At 40.0% G+C, this 14,191-nt stretch overlaps 1 protein-coding gene across 1 annotated transcript in view; it reads left to right on the forward strand.

Moving 5' to 3' along the window:
• LOC149773136 (uncharacterized) overlaps positions 1-14,191 on the forward strand; it is a 79,934-nt gene that overhangs the window by 57,597 nt on the left and 8,146 nt on the right. The gene's annotated exons all lie outside the window — the stretch shown is intronic.

The raw sequence follows: 14,191 nt of genomic DNA on the forward strand, positions 1-14,191 counted from the left end.
ACTATGGTTCACGCGCAAAGGGCATCACCGTAATGCCAGTGTCGTTTACATCACCCAAAATTTGTTTCAACAAAGTAAAGCCCATCGCACCTTCAGTCTCAATGCGCATTACGTGGTCTTGTTTAAAAGCCCTCGAGATAAATCGCAAGTGCAATTCTTAGCCAAACAGTTAGGAACGCCTTGGCTGACTCAGGCGTACGACGATGCCACTCAAACGCCACACGCCTATTTACTCGTCGATTTTAAACCTACCACCCCCGAGGATTTGCGATTTCGTACCCACTTGTTTCATCACTGGTACCAAGACGGAGGGTCTGTCCTGTACATGTCTCCGTCCTCGACTTCATTTCACTCCACATAAAAAAATCTATAAAAACCTCAGACCCTTTTCGTCTGTCTCACACACAGTGTGAACATGACGTCCATTCAGTCGCATCTTCCCGTCAAATTGATTCGTGCCTTGTATGGCATCAATCGAGAAAAAAATCCACAAACACGAGCTCGTGTCTTAGAAGCTAGTCTCAAAGAAGTCTTACGATGGTTCACGGTGACGGCACGTCAAATACTCCAAGGAATCATTCAGATTCCTCATCAAACCAAACGCTTTTTCGAACGAAACAAAGTCGCTTTGGTCCAACTGGCCGATCCCCGCATCGACACTCAAACCAAAAAACAAATCATTTTGAAACCTTGAGGGAGCGGTACTCTAGGAGGGGTCATCATTCGCTCACTCTTAAGATGGGATCCTAATGCGCCCAAAGTTATCCCTAAGAAAAAAATCCAACGAAGCCCCAAGAAGAAAAAGAAAAAGACCAGGTCCCAAAGAAGAACTTCTCCAGTGGCTGGACCCTCCTCTGACCAGACACCACCACCCCGGAAAAAGAAAAGAAGCCCCAAGAAAAAGAAAAGTCCACAGAAGAAAACTAGTCGCAAGAGAGGCACTTCGGCCAGGACGCAACCTTACACTCGCAAACCACGACCTGCCACGGCAGTGACACGGTCACCGGCAGCCTCACGTTCATCCACTTCTCCATTAATGACACCAAGAACTGAAGAGTACTTGGAGACGTTGACCACACCAAGAACTTCTCCGTTAATGACCCCAAAAAGAACTTCCCCAGTGGCAGGACCCTCCAATTTAGTGGCAGTGGCTGCTGATTACAAAGTACCTTCTCCCAAAATCAAAATCCAAGAAAGATCGGGCATGTTACAAAGTTTACTGGATTTGTCCAAGCAAGAACTGGCTCGATTTAGTCCGTTGCGTACCCCTGCACGACGTGTCATGCCTGTCCTCAAACTGATACGACGTAAAGACAATCAGTGGCGACGCGTTCCAGTATAAAAAAGACCTGTGACCAAGTCGGGGTATCAGTGTTTTTTGGTGCTCCTGAAGACTCAAAGATGTCACCCTCCAGGAAACCCCAAGGAAAGAAAAGAAAAGGACTACCACCACGTTTAGTCAAACATGGAGACATGTTATCTGTCCTGTCCAAAGCTTCTCCACCTCTACAAAAAAAAAACTCATTCAATCGGCCTCCAAAGAGGTCATCGATACCGTGTGCGAATGTTGTTTGAACGTTTTGAAAGGCACGATCCCTTTGTCCAAACACCAGAAACAATGCTTAAGCAAACATCGTCACGTTCTTCGCCAAATGGTTCAAAAGAAAATTCCCATTCGTCAAAAGAAGAAGATGTTGGTCCAACGTGGAGGCATTTTACCTCTCTTGTTAGGCCCCATACTGAAAGGAGTCTTGGGAACCATGTTGGGAGGACTGGTGGGAGCAAGATAAAAAGGCCCTCGGAAGTCCCAAGATCTCAGAATCGACCCCTGACAACCCTATGGAAGGACGAAAACTAGCTTTAGTGCCTTACAAACGATGGATGGAATACCATCGGTGGCAAGAACAACGCACCCCGCATTTACCTCCCAATCCCAATTTGAGCGAGATGTCCCAGTTACAACACGAATTGCAGTCCTTGATGGATCGCCAAGATTTGTCCGAAACAGAAAAATCGCAAAAGTACGGTCAACTCTTGCAACGACTGCAACACTTTCACCAGAAAGCTTTAGACGAAACAGCTCTACCCACTCTGAAAGATTTTAAGACCTTGATGAAAAGTGCAGCACCGTCTCCAGTACCAGTACCAGTACCAGTACCACCACTACCAGTGACCAAGACAGAAAAAGGAAAAAAAGAAGAAGAAGAAGGGTTTCTAACTCCACCAGAAAAAGTACGGAAGTTAACAACACCACCTACCTCCAGAATTGGATGGATTAAAAAGATGATGACCACCCCTTTTTCATCACAAGAGAAAAAGAAAGTGAAGACAGAAGTGAAGACAGAAGTGAAACAAGAACCGATATCCCCCGCTCAGACATCCTTCTCTTCAACACCTATTGCTGGTCGCACACGCAAAGCATTGCAATCCAAGAAAGTATCCCAAGAGAAAAAGAGTAGCATCCTCCACGAGTGGGTGTCTTATTAACACACCAACAAACACAAAAAAAAATGAAAAAAGTCTTACCCAGCATTTATTACGATCCCTCCCATCCTGCAGGTTACGCAGGAGTTCAAAAATTGTATCGTGCTGCCAAAACGCGACTGAAAAGTCTCCGTTTACCTCAAGTGCAACGATGGTTACAAGAACAAGCTACCTACACTTTACACAAACCCATTCGACGCAAGTTTGCCAGAAGTCGCACCCGAGTGGAAGGCATCGATCATCAATGGCAAGCCGATTTAGCCGATGTCTCTCATTTGGCCAGCTACAATCGTGGCTACAAATATTTGTTTTGTGTCATCGACGTCTTTTCCAAATTTGCCTGGGTCGTGCCCTTGACTTCCAAATCGAGCAGCGAGTTAGTGCGAGCCCTGCAACGAGTGCTGAAACAAAGCGGTCGTCACCCTGTTCGATGGCAAACGGACAAAGGCACCGAATTTTTGAACCAAGCTTTCCAAAAAGAATTAAAGAAACGTGACATTCATTTTTTTACCACCGAGAATCCAGAAACGAAAGCCAGCGTCGTGGAACGTTTTCAACGCACTTTGAAAGAACGCATGTGGAAATATTTTACGCATCACCACAGTCTGAAGTACATGGACATCTTACCGCACCTGGTGCAAGCGTACAACCAATCTTACCATCGAAGCATCGGACGTGCCCCGCAAGACGTGACTCCCGACAACGAAGTGCTGGTGTTTGAGCGCCTGTTCGGTACGTCCCCGACGAGGGCTGTCCCCAAGAAAAGTGGAGAGTTGGCCGTAGGAGATTGGGTGCGCATTGGCAAAACCAAACGGACTTTCGACAAAGGTTACTTACCTAACTGGACGACCGAATTGTTTCGCGTCACTGGACGAGTGCATGGCCCTCATCTTGCCGTCTATAAATTGGAAGACATGAACGGAGAAGTGCTCAAAGGAACGTTCTATTTGCCCGAGTTACAACGTGTCACCAAAAAAGAAGACGACGTGTACGACATCGAAAGCATTCTCGAACTCAGAACCCGTAAAGTGGGCAAACGACGTGTCAAAGAAGTGAAAGTACGTTGGAAAGGATATCCACCCAGTTTTGATTCTTGGATCGACGCTTCGCAAGTCATCGACTATAAAAAGAAGTGACCATCACGCCCTTTCACACAGACGCAGCTACATCGACCACTCCTCCTTCACCTAGTTCTTCTGTGCAAGATTTACAAAAACAACCTTTGTGGGTGTGGTGTGGAGAACGTGTGCCTAAAACGCAAATCGTCTTTTTCTGCCAAATCTTCGTGGTGTATTGTGTCATCGGGGCAGCCATTGCCAATTTGAGTTTGCAACAAGGAGACAAACAATTGTGGACCATTTTATTGAACAGTTGCATCGGTTACCTGCTTCCCAATCCCTCCCTGAAATTCACCTCGAACGGGAACCACGGGAACCTTGTGTATAGTGCTAGTGCCAGTCACCACTCCAACAACAACCACAACGACCCTATTTTGGGCGGTGTTGAAACCGATGGTGACACGCGGATTGCACGTCTTGAAAGATGCGGCATTGACGCAAGGCAAAGAATTTCTCCAAAATGTCATCATCGACAAACAAAACCCTAAAGAAGCCTTCATGAGGGCAGGCAAAAATGTCTTGCTGCAAACGGGCAAAGACATTTTGGGTCGCCGAGAAACACCTATAAATGTCCTGCACGCTACCGAGTCAGTCATTCAGCAAGGACAAGGCAGAAAGAGACGACGAAGAAAGCACCCTTTCACCAGACTTCAAGCGAGAAAGATCAAGAAAAGAAGAAGAACCGTTCGAGACTTAGACGTTTTCGATTATTGAGAAAGAGAAAAAAATGATGCACCGAGAGTCTTGTGCCTGTTCCAAGACGGAACTGGATCTGTTTGCCATGCCACCCACCATGATGACCATGCAAGAATCCCAATGGGTGGAATTTCACCCCGTCTCCTCATTGACCGATTCTGCTCCCATCGAGTTTGAAATCAAAGGACAGCTTAAAGATTACATCGATCTGAATAGCAGTTACTTGTATCTGAAAGTCAAAGTTGTAGATAAGACTGGAGCTAATATAGACGGTGATGCAGTAGCTCCCGTCAGCAATTTCATGCTTTCCTTGTTTAGCGGAGTGGACTTGTACTTGAATAACAAACTAGTCAGTAGCAGCATGGATACTTACCCTTATCGTGCCTACCTGGAAAATCTCTTGACGTACGGAATAGACGCCAAGAACACTCATCTCAATTCCTGTGTGGTATGGGAAGCTGACGAAGGTGAGTAGTTCGAAAATTTCGAAATTGATCCAAAGAGTACAAACAATGACGGATTTGTAGAACGAAGAGACAGAATAAAAGATGGAAAGAGTTTAGAATTGATGGATCGTTTGCATCTGGACATGTGGTTGCAAGAGAAATATTTGCTGAACGGGGTGGATGTCTGCCTGAGACTGAATCGGAGCAGTACCGCTTTCCATTTATTGGCTAATGCTGACGATTACAAAACCAAAATCCAAGAAGCCAGACTCTACGTACGCCGTGTGGAAGTGTTACCTAAAGTGGGAAACGACATCAGTCAGACGTTGAGCAGAACGACCGCCAAGTATCCCATACGACGCGTGGAAGTGAAAACTTTCACCATTCCCAAGGGACAGCGATCCATGATCCAAGATCATCTGTTCCAAGGACAGCTACCCAAACGTTTAATCATTGGTATCGTCGAGAATGAAGCCTTCAACGGAGCTATCGCTAAAAATCCTTTCTGCTTTAAACACTTTGACGTATCCAAGATCGAAGTCAGTCGCGATGGCAAGACCTTGTGTACCCGACCTTTTGAACCTGACTTTACCAACAAAAATTACTTGAGATCGTACTTGTCCCTGTACGAATCACGGGACGGTTAGGAACCAACACCAGTCACTGCATTACGTACGAGGATTATGCAAAAGGTTATGCTTTGTGGGCTTTCGATTTCACTCCAGACCAAGGCAGCGACGAGGGACATTTCCACCCTATAAAATCCGGCCAGATTCGTGTGGAAATTCAGTTTGCAATCCAAGACCCCGCTGCTGCCAATCCAACGTTGAACGTTCTCCTGTATGCAGAATTCGATAATACCATAGAAATCAACAGTTTGAGAGAAGTTATTCTAGATTACCAGAAACCATGGAAGATTGTTATCCCTCTTTACCTAGTGGAGAAACTTTGGACATGAAATGTGAGGAGACCGTGGAAAAAGAAGAAGAAGAAGTGATCATGATGAAATCGAGATGGCCAGAACAAGAAGCCCATTTAGTCTCCTGTTTTGCCAAACACTTGGCTGAAAAAATAACGGAATTGATCAAGAAAAATTGCTATGGATGTCAAAACGATCATCCCAGTCAAATTCAACACGATAAATGCCTGATGCTGAGTCAAGAAGAAAAATTGGACGAATATCTGGACGATTCTTGGAGTCTCATCTCGGACAAAGACGTGTTGCATCAGTGGTATAAAGACTTGCGTGAACATTCTTGTCCACCATTAACCACTCAAGAGATCCATCGTATCGAAGCTCTCCTGAATCAGAATGAGGAGACGAAACGAAGAAACGGTAATTTGTCAGACATTTTCAAGCAAAAAGTTAGGATCGAATTGACGACTTATTATTATCTGTGAAGAAGAAAACACCACACAAATGGATACCTGGGAACTTTATTACCTTTTGAACCACAGTTCGTATACGGCTTCTTAGAATCCTGTTGTCTGTGCTAAAGATGAACTTCCTCATCGCAAACGTAAAGACCATCTAGCTTAACACGGACGACAGTCATCTCCCAGGAACCCACTGGGTAGCCGTCTACTTTCCTCAAGAAGGATGTGTGGAATATTTCGATTCGTACGGATTGCCCCCTTTGGAAGACGATGTCATCGACTTTATGAGAAGAAATGCTCAAACCACCCGATTCAATAATGTGAAATTACAAGGCACAGATTCCTTGGTGTGTGGACAGTACTGTGTGTATTTTCTGCATCATCGCAGCCTGGGCTATTCCTTAGAACATTTAGTGACTCATTTTGATCCTCGTTCTTCTTCTAGAAACGATGTGAAAGTAGATCGATGGTTTTGTGACCATTATGCTTATCTTTTGTCTCAAGCTAGGAAACGTAGCGTCCATCAATGGCCTAATGATTTCCAACAGTGGAAATCACAATTTCATTCACAACGTTGTCAGCCCTGTTTAAGGTAGATTGTAAATTTAGAAAAAAAATGTTTGTCATTTGAAGAAAACATGTTTCATGTTATAATGTTGGATTATTGTTAAAAATATGTTAGAGTTGTTGTTGGTTAGTGTTAAGTGATTTTTTGAATAAAAAATGTTGTGTTTTAAAAAAAAATGCCTTTGTGGTTTGTTTAACTATAAGACTGTTTGATTGATGCTCTTTCATTTCTTACTATGCCTCCCATAACACTCACTGAACGTTGCGACTCGAAAACCGTGAAGGGGATGTTTTCCTTCACGTCCGTGCTTTGACTTTAAGAACCGGGTTGTTCCCAGTCTAACCATCCGTTGTCGACTCATCCTCCTACGAAGATGTGCTCCAAACTAGCTAAGCTCAACGAAGCCTACGTGAATTTGCATAGGGTCAGGCACAGTGTGATACCGAAGCCAGAAGAAATAGAGAATGTGAGAATGCTAAAAGTCACTGAAGACCTGATAGAAGAGCTTTTCAGAGAAGAAGTGAACAGGGAGAAAGAAGAATGGACAGAGAAGTATAGACTTCAGAGACAGCAGCAACAGCAGCAACAGCAGCAACAACAACAGCAGCAGCAACCTGAACCTGACAGAGGCTTTGTCGATTGCCGTATCGACACCAAAGAGTTCTCCTTCTCTTTCCGAAGAAGCAGACCTATCGCCAGAAAGTCTATCCTCAGAGGACATCGCATTCTTAGAAACTAAAAAAAGATTGCCATAGCAAACAAGAAACAAAAAAACAGCCCTTTTCAGGGCTACCCCTATACTCTAGAAAAGAAATAACGATCAATTTGCCAATGTGTGTAGGTAGAGTAGTGTGAATATAAACACTAACTCTTTTTCAAAAATGTGAGGGTATGTGTTTGTGTGTTTGTGTGTTTATGTTTGTAAGTGCTCACGTAAGTTGGTATGGATAGTAGATTAAAATGATGTTTGTTTTTGGCTGTTTGAGGTGTAGATTTGGGGTTAGATTGGATTGCTTTGCGTATGTGGATAGTCTATTGAAGTGATTAATGAAAAATATTTTAGAATAGGAATGGGTAGCATAAAAAAAGTGAGTGAGTGTTTCTTTTAGGTCCGCGCGTTGTTTCTTTGGTCATGATCTAGGTAAGATCAATTTTATGTTTTTTTAAGGGGATGTTTTACTTCACGTCCGCACTTTCAGTATAATTAAAACTCGTTCGGCAGTCCAACTACCCTTGTTGATCGATCAACACCAAAAATGAACACGAGACTGGCGAAACTGTTTTCACTTCATGTGCATCTGGAATATGCCAGGCGCATACTAAATGAACTGGCCGCGGAAGTCATTGTGGAAGACGGAAGGATAAGAGAGGAGGAGGAAAGAAGAAACAAAGAAGAGGAGGAGAGAAAATACAAAGAAGAGGAGGAGGAGAGAAGAAATAAAGAAGAGGAGGAGGAAAAGGAGAGAAGAAGAAGAAATTTCAGAATCCCAGAGAGCGAAAATTGGGATTCTGAAGCCACATATCCTGCCTCTGCTCTCTCCCCCCAAAAGGTAAAAAGTAACTGAGGGACAAGATGTGTATGTGGCGCCAGGCCTGGAAGGTGCCACCATTAACCAGGTGTCCATGAAGTTCCAAAAAAAACAGCCTTTTCAGGGCTACCCAATACTCTAGAAAAGAAATAACCATCCATTTGCCAATGTGTGTAGGTAGAGTAGTGTGAATATAAACGCTAACTCTTTATTGATAGTGCGAGTGTATGTGTTTGTGTGTTTGTGTGTTTGTGTTTGTAACCGTTCACTTAAGTTTGTGTGAATAGTAGATTATAGTACTTTCTTTATTGTTTCTTAGCGTATGTGGAGAGAATAGTTTGGGTTTTATTATATGAAATGAGAAAGTAGGGGATATTTTCCTTCACGTCCGCGCGTTGTTTGGTCATGATCTAGGTAAGATCAATTTTATGTTTTAGGGGGATGTTTTCCTTCAGGTACGCTCTTTAAGTATAAGAACCCACAACGTTCGTCGTTCGCACCATTCTAAGGAATAAAGGAAAGAAAATGGTAGCTGTAACAGAATTGTTTAATCAGTTAAAGGACATTTGATATTGGATGGTGGATGGAGCTTATGCAGTGGAAAGGATTGAACGTGAATGGAGGTATGAAGTAAGCAGGGATTTTGTAAGAAGGCAAGTGACAAACCTAAAATCAGCCATGGATCTGGTGGCAGAGATGATAGAAGAAGAAGTAAAAAGACTACGAGGCTTTATAGATCCAGAATATGTAAAGACTGGCCACTTGAAAGAAGCCATGGATAATGTGCTAGAAGTCAGGTGTTTTTTGGAAGAAGTAATGGAATGGAGAGAGTGGTCCTTTGTCAAAAAAGGCCTGGACCAGATTAAGAAATCGGAACAACTTATGAGAAAAGTGATGGACGAAGAGGTCATGAAGATCAAAGACAAGTGGAATAAAGAAAGAAAGGAGAAAGAAAACTTAAAAAAAAAAAGACGCATTTGAAAAAACTCAACAACAATTGGATAAAGATAGAAGAGAAGTTCAGGGCTATGGGGCACCCAGACTGGTTACCAGAAAAAGAAAAGAAGAAGAACAAAGGAATTTTTGGAAAGATTAGGGGGTGGATGAGGAAATGGAGGAAATAAAAGAAGAAGCAGAAGAAACCCAAAGGCCCTTTTCAGGGCCACGCATATTTCTCGAAAAGAGAATGACTTTTCAATTGCCTACCCCTTTTTTTAAATTTTTAAAAAAAATAAAAATCCCATGTTCAATTCCCCTTGTCCCTAGACAAGCCCAAACTCTATTCCCCCATGTTAAATTCCCCTTGTACGTAAAGTGACCCACGATTTATTCCCATGTTAATTCCCCTTGTACGTAAAGTGGCCCACGATTTTTCGCCATGTTAAATTTCCATTGTATGTAAAGTGGCCCAGGGGTCTCTGTAATGCTAATTTCCATTGTACGTAAGGTGGCCCACCTTACTACTTTCGTCCCATTGCTTTCCCTGGTTCGTACTCTACCAGTTATATTGACCGCCATATATAACATAGCATGTCTAAATATGGCGTGAACAATACAAGCAACCAAGCCCATTCTTTTAATGACAATTGTTATTTTATGAACCATATATCACTCTTGGTATACCAAAATGGGCATTCGTCATTTGAACGCCTGAATATAGGAACAATAGCCGAACCCTCTGAATCATAACCCTTCAATACATTTTTGGCATGCCTGTATCCTCTTTGTTAGTTTATTATACCGATAAAGGTTGTTTATCAGCTTGTTAAATATAATCATTTACTACGTCACTAGTAATAATAATGTTTAACACAAGTTTAGAAGTTCACTTTATGTCTAAATATCAATGTAATTAACAATATTAACCAACTTTATTGCAATGTCACTCGGATAGGATAACATACTGTCAGCATCAACAGAGAGGACTAATTTTAGTTTTGAATCTAGTATGCATGATGACATGTTTCATACCATTTTCATCGGTATCCTAATATTGCACTCCAACATTAATAACTCATTTGACTCAGTGACAGTGCTTGATATTATCGTAACAGATAGCACGAGAGATGTATTGCCTTTAACCTATTAACAATCATATAAACATTACATGAGATCTAATGCTTAATTTAACCTAGTAATTAAGTCAGGTGGGTCAGAATTGTGTGCCATATTATTATTCTATCAACAAACAAAATTAGTCTTCATTATTCAAAAGCCAGTGACATATTTATATTTAAGTTTTATGGCAAGCCAAAACAACACGAACTATATGATTACTTGCGGAAGTTGTATGTCCTTCTGGTACATTATCTATCTATTAGTTGTGTTCCTTCTTCCACGCCAACCCTGTATGTCTTGATATGATTTGTGGATGAAGCCACGTACCCCTTGGTATGCTGCGGAGATAACAGAAAATTGTTTCATATACAAACTATTGCTATTGTATGGATTCTGCATGCATACATCATTTATCGCATTTGGAAATGCGTTCGAGATGTATGTACTTTTTGGACTAATTGTAGCTAAATGTTTGTCCACTAAATGTCAGTAACTAATCACCCATCAGTATATTGATATACACAAGTCCTAAATGTTGTTGATTCTGACAGAACATAATTTGTCAACGCGAGCAGTATCATTTTATAGACATGTCATTGTCATAACGTTATCATTTTATAGACATACAGTTACCCTTTAATGGACTTGTCATTGTCAGATTTAATAGTGTACAGTTCTTAAAACTCTCCAGCAATCTGTACATGTAACATCGATATTTCTTTGAATCAGGATTTTATCTTGATAAATATGTTAGCAGCACCTAGACTGTGAAAATCAGTAAACTGAACCACAGTGTACTTGTTAGCTTTAGCGAAATATTACATGCATGTACTTTGGACCTTTTTCTACAGGCAGTTCGTTGCTTATTTATTTCTCTTATATGTTCAATTTATGTGATGTAAGAATTTAATTCCATTCCTTTGATATAATATCTTCATTCCTGGGATCTTTTTACACGTATCAGTTTCTTTCTCCATTGTTTTTGATCATTTCGCAACTGGTTCATTTGCTAATGAACATTGTCTCGATCAGGTTGTTCCCTTAAAACACCCTTACTATAGGGGTCATGTTAATGTCAGCTACTAATTACGGCATTTAACAAATCCATTAATATATATATATATATATATATATATATATATATATATATATATATATATATATATATATATATATATATATATATATATATATATATATATATATATATATATATATATCCACTCAGTGATGTTGTTAAGTGTAGACACTTAACCCATTTGATCTGACATTGATATGGTTAGGTGTAAACACTCAACCTAGTGAATCTGGCATTGATATGGTTAAGTGCAGACACTCAACCTAATTAATCTGACATTGATATGGTAAGTTTAGATACTCAACCCAGTTAACCTGACATTGATATGGTTAAGTATAGACACTCAACCCAGTTAATCTGACATTGGTATGGTTAAGTGTAAACACTAAACCCAGTCAAATCTGACATTGATATGGTTAAGTGTAGACACTCAATCCAGTTTATCTGACATTGATATGGTTAAGTTTAGATACTCAACCCAGTTAATTTGACATTGATATGGTTAAATGTAGACATTTAACCCAGTTAATCTGACATTGATACGGTTTAGTGTAGACACTCAACCCAGTTAATCTGACATTGATATCGTTAAGTGTAGACATTTAATCCAGTTAATCTGACATTGATATGGTTAAGTGTAGACATTTAACCCAGTTAATTTGACATTTATATAGTTAAGTGTAGACAATCAACCCAGTTAACCTGACATTGATATGGTTAAGTGTAGATACTCAACCCAGTTAATCTGATATTGATATCGTTAAGTGTAGACACTCAACCCAGTTACTCTGACATTTATATAGTTAAGTGTAGGCAATCAACCCAGTTAATCTGACATTGATATGGTTAAGTGTAGATACTCAACCCAGTTACTTTGACATTTATATAGTTAAATGTAGGCAATCAACCCAGTTAACCTGACATTGATATGGTTAAGTGTAGATACTCAACCCAGTTAATCTGATATTGATATGGTTAAGTGTAGACACTCAACCCAGTTACTCTGACATTTATATAGTTAAGTGTAGGCAATCAACCCAGTTAACCTGACATTGATATGGTTAAGTGTAGATATTCAACCCAGTTAATCTGATATTGATATGGTTAAGTGTAGACACTCAACCCAGTTACTCTGACATTTATATAGTTAAGTGTAGGCAATCAACCCAGTTAATCTGACATTTATATAGTTAAGTGTAGACAATCAACCCAGTTAACCTGACATTGATATGGTTAAATGTAGACAGTCAACCCAGTTAATCTGACATTGATATGGTTAAGTGTAGATACTCAACCCAGTTAATCTGATATTGATATGGTTAAGTGTAGACACTCAACCCAGTTACTCTGACATTTATATAGTTAAGTGTAGGCAATCAACCCAGTTAATATGATATTGATATGGTTAAGTGTAGATACTCAACACAGTTAATCTGACATTGATATGGTTAAGTGTAGACAATCAACCCAGTTAATCTGACATTGATATGGTTAAGTGTAGATACTCAACCCAGTTAATCTGATATTGATATGGTTAAGTGTAGACAATCAACCCAGTTAATCTGACATTGATATGGTTAAGTGTAGATACTCAACCCAGTTAATCTGATATTGATATGGTTAAGTGTAGACACTCAACCCAGTTAATCTGACATTTATATAGTTAAGTGTAGACAATCAACCCAGTTAACTTGACATTGATATGGTTAAATGTAGATAGTCAACCCAGTTAATCTGACATTGATATGGTTAAGTGTAGATACTCAACCCAGTTAATCTGACATTGATATCGTTAAGTGTAGACACTCAACCCAGTTACTCTGACATTTATATAGTTAAGTGTAGGCAATCAACCCAGTTAACCTGACATTGATATGGTTAAGTGTAGACATTTAACCCAGTGAATCTGACATTGATATGGTTAAGTGTAGATTCTCAACCCAGTTTATCTGACATTGATATGGTTAAATGTAGATTCTCAACCCAGTTAATCTGACATTGATATGGTTAAGTGTAGATATTCAATCTAGTTAATCGGACATTGATATGGTTAAGTGTAGATACTCAACCCAGTTAATCTGACATTGATATGGTTAAATGTAGACAGTCAACCCAGTTAATCTGACATTGCTATGGTTAAGTGTAGATACTCAACCCAGTTAATCTGACATTGATATGGTTAAATGTAGACAGTCAACCCAGTTAATCTGACATTGATATGGTTAAGTGTAGATACTCAACACAGTTAATCTGACATTAAGTTTCATATGATTACAACACAAACACTGTTTGTCTGATACTGGTCATCATTTATGACAAATCGTTGTTCTGGTTTTGATGTGCAATGTGTAAGCACATTACCTACGAAAACATGTTTAGCAATGCAGAGCATTTCTCCCGGTTAGTTTCTTCTACAGCTGAAAGATGGGCACCTTGATTTAAAGATGGCAATAGTGTGTCTCTTGTTCCTTATGTTCATCTCGGTTGAAAATATTACTTTGGTAAATAATTTAAATCGAATAAATCATCACAATAGTACAGTATTATCTAAATTTGTCAATAAGTATTATCGACAAACAACAAGGGATTCAGCTGCAATACATGTTCTCTTTTTGATGTAGTTTTGCTGTCGTATCATTTTCTCAAACGTATTAAAAGCATTACATTAATTAAAAGTTTCCCATTCGTTTGATTAATTCAAAAACTTTAAAAATATTGCAAGTTTGTCGCTTTTGTTGTACTTCTTGTTTGGTCCACGCTAGAGTTTTTAGCTAGGGAAACAAGCAATTGCACTATAAGATAACATGACTGACCTTGAACTTTAAATTTATATACTA

Source organism: Sinohyriopsis cumingii, unplaced genomic scaffold (assembly GCF_028554795.1).
Source record: "Sinohyriopsis cumingii isolate HCF-2022 unplaced genomic scaffold, ASM2855479v2 utg000873l, whole genome shotgun sequence".
Taxonomy (NCBI): domain Eukaryota; kingdom Metazoa; phylum Mollusca; class Bivalvia; order Unionida; family Unionidae; genus Sinohyriopsis; species Sinohyriopsis cumingii.